Source organism: Pteropus vampyrus, unplaced genomic scaffold (genome assembly GCF_000151845.1).
Source record: "Pteropus vampyrus isolate Shadow unplaced genomic scaffold, Pvam_2.0 Scaffold207, whole genome shotgun sequence".
In the NCBI taxonomy this organism is placed as follows: Eukaryota; Metazoa; Chordata; class Mammalia; order Chiroptera; family Pteropodidae; genus Pteropus; species Pteropus vampyrus.
The window spans coordinates 1,989,808-1,996,326 of NW_011888988.1; the positions used below are offsets into that span (position 1 = coordinate 1,989,808).

The following is a 6,519-nucleotide window of genomic DNA, read 5'->3' on the forward strand; positions in this document are numbered from 1 at the left end:
TGTTACCTTCTAGAGAACAGGCTTTAATGACTATGTAAGAAATATTTCTAAGCCTATGCAAACATCAGTGATGGTGTCAATATACATTATAGTTTATGTTATGTTATTGTTATTACATGATTCTTCTAAATTTCTTGAAAATGTCTTATAATTTGATGAGTATTTTCCTTCCAGTCGTTTGACTAGTGTCTTCTTCATTTAAAGACATGTGGTGTATAGGTTTCGTTCATTCTACCCTTCAGCAAGTGATCAGTGGTTGCTCATTGGTAATATTTTAATTAATAAAGTTTCACTGTATTTACACTGAGGTTTGCTGCATAATAATTCTTTTATAATCATAGCTAAGTTATGTGCTTCTTCTTGCTTAGTCTGTATTCCTGATAATCAATGATTCATCTGTAGTGTTGATAATAAGGAAGCAATGGCATGTTACAACCAAGTTAGAATGTAGATCTAACCTACTTTAGTGATTGAAATACTGTTTTCTAGTTTTTTAGCATGCTTCCTGGATGACCTATTTTTTTTTAGTGGATATCATGGTTTTTATTTCTCATCTTATTGCTGTAAGGTTCATATTATTGCTATTTCTTATAACTTAACTGTTCATACTCATCTTTATAATGAGCTAAGATGATTAGATTATTCAGTATTATGCAAAGTCTAAACATAATTTACAGCATTATAATGTCATGAATATATGGAACGCTACAAAATTTTGTTCAGCTTACATTCATTTAAAGTAGTGGTACTGTTTCAGAGAGAAGGAAATATCTACTTTTGTAATAGCTAATTAATAGTATTACTCTTATGATAAAGTCATTTCTGATAATAATTATGATAAAATAATGTTTTGGTTAAATTTGTTAGCTTTTGTCATACAGTCTATAAAATTTATCTTATAGATTTATAATAGTGAGTAGCTGGAGAATGGAGAAAGGAGCACATTTCATTTTATACAATATGCGTATATGTGATGAAATATAAATAATATTTTTATAGGTTTGACCCTTCCATAATAACTTATCTGTGGACCCTCCCTTGCAGTGTTTCCGCCTAGATGATATGGAGAGGAGCTTAGGAAGTGGTGATTTGATTTTTGCTCTTGAGAGGCTTGCCATTTAAAATAAATAATTGAACAAAGCTTTTTCATTCCAAGACTCTATGAGATCTTAATTTATAGCTTCAGGAAAATTCTGACTATCGAGTTATATTCATATCGTTAAGTTTAAAGAGAAGAGTTAGGAAACTTTTCTTCTGGGGTAATTTTACTAAGGTAATTAAAAATGGCTCTTTGTAACAAACTCAGGCCGTTTTCTGTTTTTAACCTCTAACGGATTTTTTTTGTTTTTAACAGGTGGAGAAAGAACCTGTGGAGTACATGAACTTATCTGTATTAGAAAAGGTAAGTCAGTGCTCTGCATGGACATTTAGATACCAAATGAGCACTTCACAGTGTATGATAAATTTTAGTAATATGACATAATTTGGACTTATAAAATTTAATAAATATTAATATTTATTACTTGTGTTACAGACTTATGCAACCATAAAGTGCATATTGCTTATTATGTGGTTACTGAGAGTCATTACTTTATGTTTAGTTTTGATGGACTGATAAAGCCTGGTTTCTAGCATATTGGTTGTTAGACATGGTGAAGAGGCAAAGAATGGAGGGTTTGATTTTTGTTCCCTTTCAGAATCTGGAATCTGGGTGCATGCTGATCTCCCATTGACTTCTGTTCTATTACTGTACCCCATCAGAGAGATGTGAGGAGTTGGTTGAAATTCAAATCGGGAACATGTCCAAAGACCACAACATCTTTTGACACCAACAACTGTCTGTGCTTCCTTAGAAGGAGCCACCTGACAACTGGGTGGTTCAACAAGGTGGCCCCAGGAAAGGTAATTCAGTTTTTAGGTGGGAGGCAAGGAATCAGGTATTCTCTTTATTTGGAAGAATCAGGAGAAACTTGGGAGACCCCACACTCATAAGTAATCACGAATCTGTGAAATGGTGTGTGAAGAAAGGAAAAGATGCACCTGGTGAGGTCAGGGGAAGAGATCCTCGTAAATTTACTATTTTTTTCCTTTTTAAACTTGGGGGACTTTCTTTTTCTTGCATCTTTCTTGAAAACCGACTTGGCCCTCCTGCGTCCGGCCAACTAGCTGCACTCCCTGCTCTAACATTTCACCCTAGGGAGGTTCGAGGCAGTGTCAGTATGTGACACATGAGTATGATTGGCATGCCAGGGAAATGTCGGCATATTTTCAGTAAATCTTCAGCCGGCCTGGAAAGTTTCAGCTTATTCAGTGTGGAGAAAAAAATTAGTGCTTTTTCGGTCAATTTGACATAGTCGTACTAGTTTATCTATATCATTGCTTACAATTGCTATTCATTTAAAAACAATCTCTTTTCTTTATTACGGTATATATAGTTTATCTATATACCTTTTCTCTGGTACCATAAAGGAGAAAATTGAAATCAGTTCCCTGAAATCTCAAATTTAGGACTGTGATTTTCATGCTATAAACATTGTTGATTTGTGCTTCTCTAGAACGGGAGAGAGAAGGGCCACATTTTACATTATTTTCTTCCACTACATAAACATTTTTAGTCTTCTATGACATAGTAATCCAGAGTTAATAAAAATGTTTAAAATAATTTTAGTTATTACCCATCTCACTAAAACTTCTAAAACACAATTTATTTGACTGGACAGCAAATGTCACTATGCAAATCAGTTGGAATCAAAAGTTATTAAAACTGTAGTCAGGTGAAGAGAGAGTCAAGCCAAGAACATAGATAACTAGAAGGGAGAGAAATAAAATGAGCAAAGGCCTTTTGTAGCTGCAGTGAGAACTGAAAGCTACAATGGGAGAAACAGCATAGATAGGGATTGATGACGACCGCTCCTTTTTATTATGGCCCCTCGTGCTATTGTTTATTGTGATCTTCATTCCCATCCAGGTAGTTCTCAGACTATGCCTTGCCCACATTTTCTACATGAGTTTAATCCTTTTCACTTCCTTTCGTTTTTCTGTAGGATTTAAAATCTATGATTAAAAACGTTTAAAATTACTCCACATCGTAGTCATGTCATGGAAAAGTTTCTGAATCTCTTTGTCTCCCCTCAGCATTCAGTACAGCGTCCTGTTCTAATGGATGTTCCATAAGCATTTGAATCTTTTCAAAGTTAATGCTCAGAGGTAAAGCTTTTGCATTTTAAGCTGGACTTTCCTAGAGTAGAGCATATGACAGTTATATAAAGCAGAATAATTATAATTAGTCTCAGCGATTCTGTTAAAATGGCATCTCTGACATTATATTCCATTTCTGTTTACCTAATTGGCTGTTCCTTCTTTGTCTCCTTTGCTGGCTTCTTTCCTCTGTCAGACCTCTGAATATTGGAATATACCAGAGTTTGGTCCTGGGTTTGCTTCATTTTTCCATCTTTTCCCTCTGTTTGATTTTATCTAGTTCAGTTGTTTTAAATGCCACACTGAGCCCAGCTGTCCTTGAGCTCCCGGCTCTTAAACTACTTACTTGATATTTCTGTCTGGATGTCTGTTGGGATAACAACTTGACAAGTCTAAAATGCAAGACTCAGTTTCTTCACAGGAGCCTGTACCTTCCTCAGTCTTCTCCATCACAGCTAACAAATAGAACATTCTACGCAGTTGCTTAAGTACTAATTTAAGAATTGCCCAATATTTTTCTCATTCTCTTATCTTTCACATTTAATTTGTTAGCAGGTGTTGTCGGTTCTGCCTTCACAATATATTTTTAATCTACCCTCTTTTTTCCATCCTGCTGTTATTATTATAGTATAGGTCCTTTTTGTTTCTTGTCTACATTACTGTACTAGTTTTCTAACCGGTTTCCCTTCTTTCCACTTATGCCCTTACCAGTGATCTTTTAAAATGTACATTAGGTGATGTCACTTTGGTTGGAATTCTATTGTGGAATTCCATTATACCTAGAATAAAATCATAGTCCCTTACCCTGATCTACAAAGCTTTACGTTATAGCATCAACCCAAAGTCCAAAATGTCATCTAAACATCAACTCAAAAGTCTCATTATTGAAATCATTTGCATCAGGTATAGGTGAAACTCAAATGATCCATTCTGGTTCAGAATTCCTCTACAGCTGAAGACTTGTGAAACCAGAGAACAAGTTACCTGCTCTCAAAATGCAATGACAGAACAAGCATAAGTTAACAATTATAGACATTTCTACCCCAAAAGTGAGAAACTGGAAGGAAGAAAGGAGTCACTGGTACCAAGCAATTTTGAAATCCAACTGGGAAAAAAAATTTGGTTTCAGAGGCCTGGAAATACCACTCGGTGGCACTTAGCTCTGAGGGCTGAGTGAGGCTCCACCCTCTGGGTCTAAGACTACCCAGAGCCATCCTTCCGTTTTCACGATAGGTGGTTTTATTTGCACCTAAGTAGAACTTGCAGCCTGTTTCCTGCCTGTAGAATTTGGTGGACTGTCAGTCTTCTTTCATTTTGCCCTCTCTTATTCCTTTCAGGATAATAGGCAGTGTTTCTGCCGGCATAATAGTCTCAAAAAAGATGCTTGTGAGTCTTCTCAGTAAGTCGTGAGGATTCAGTCCATTAGACGAGATGCTCCTCCACAGATCTTTCCTAGATAATTCCACCTCTGTTTTTTGGCTTCTGCTCAGATGGCTGAGGGGAATCCATGAGTCACATGTCTTAATTTCTTCAGTGAGCCCTCTGTGTCACTGAATATTATGACCTTTTTTTTTTTTTTTTTCCATTTTGAGGCACTGGCGAAAGGTCTAGCCACCAATCTGGTAGATTTTAGAATGTCCCACGTTCTAGATTATTTGTTTACACATAATACAGAAAAAATAAATAAGATATATAAGTTTATATGAGAAATAAGTGTGTGTATTCTTATTTCTCCTTTCTACAAAAGGTAAAATATTGTATATTTGTATCTTGCTTTAAAAAAAAAAACCTTACTGTATATGCTAGAGTTAAATTCAAATCAGTAGGTAGAGATTTCTTACAGTCTTTTTTTCTGGCTGCATTGTACTCCCATTATGTGAACATACCATAATTCAACTGATTTCCTACCAATAGAAATTGCTCCGTTTTAAAATATTTTACTGTTAAAATAATGCCGTGGTGAATACTCTTGTGCATATGTTATTAGAGATCTATCTTTAGGTAGATTCTGAGAAGTGGGGTTGCTGAATCAAAGATTATTCTTACATGATTGTATTAGAAATTGCACAATTCCTGTTCTTATGCATTGTACCATTTTGCATCCCCACCAGAAATACATGAATTCACAGCCCTGTCAACAGAGTACCGCAAACTTTTGGATTTTTTTGTTGTTGTTGTTAGTCTGGCAAGTAAAAAATTGTAGTTTGGTGTCAAATTTTCATTTTTTATAAGTAAGGTCGAATATCTCTAACGTCTGTTTATAGAATATACAGATGTCTGCGTAGTATGATTTGAAGGACACTAAAAGAACATACTTCTTCTGAATTGTCTTTCCCATCAGTGTTCGATGGTTTCTCATCTTGACATTTGCTACAATTAGGATCTATCTAAGCTTTAGAAATTCATTTCAAACCATATTCTGTGAGAAGAGACGGTGGGGAGCTATTCCTTGGTCCTCTAGCCTTTTCATCGAAACACCTCAGCATAGTATATCAGGTTATTTTACTTTCATTGTGGAAACTGGGGAATTATGGACCTGGAGGCACGATACCTAGGACAGTATGGAGAAGGGTTTGGGTAGGTGGGTGAAAAGCAGAAGTGGGACAATCTTGGACAGTGTCCAGATGAGCAAGTCTTAAATGCCAAGGGCAATCTAAATAGAGGATGCTGAAGACATACTGCATCTGTACTCTGGTTTTCTTGTGAGTCGCTTGGCATTGTCTCTTTTCATCTACATCTGGAGGAGACCCAAGCCCCTTTGAGTATTCGCATCCATTTTTTGACTTGGAGTGAAAAAAGAGTCTGAAGGGAAAGGTTACATTAGTAATATGGTGTTTGCTAGATCCACGTTTAAAAGCGAAGCTGCAACAGGTCCAGACTCACACGAAATTATGATGTATGTAACATTTGTCTCCATTATCTCTTTTCTTTAAATGTGAAAGCTCTTATTTTTAAATCTTAAGTAATACCTCTTACATAGTTAATAAGAGCATTCCCTAGCCCTTCCATTCTTTATACTAGTCCCACTCCGCAGAGACAGAAGCTTTCAGCTCTTTTAGCTGCCTTTTTTTTCTTGTATACCTTCATATTCTAAATAAAGCTTCTCTGCTGTTTCTTGATTTTGAAAATATTTTTAGATCTCTGTTTTCCTGGTATGGCAGGTGACAAGTTGGTTATAGTAGATTAGCACAGTGATTAGGTATGTGGTTCCAGAGGCAAGACTGCTGGGTTCTAATACCATCCTGCTATCACTTATTGACTGTGTGATGCTGGGCAGACTTCTGAGCCCTTATGTATCTCAGTGTTCTCATCTGTAGGACG

The 6,519-nt window shown here is 36.0% G+C and overlaps 1 protein-coding gene across 3 annotated transcripts in view; it reads left to right on the forward strand.

The window, feature by feature from the left end:
- Positions 1-1,352: 1,352 nt before the first annotated feature.
- Positions 1,353-6,519, forward strand: part of SYT14 (synaptotagmin 14) — a 169,962-nt gene continuing 164,795 nt past the window's right edge. Inside the window, exons 1-2 of one of the 3 annotated variants that reach the window (XM_011372455.1) lie at positions 1,353-1,402; positions 1,698-1,902. The gene's annotated coding sequence lies outside the window, so the exon portion shown is untranslated. The remainder of the gene's footprint in view (positions 1,403-1,697; positions 1,903-6,519) is intronic. The other 2 variants (XM_011372456.1, XM_023537969.1) reach the window with 2 other exon arrangements.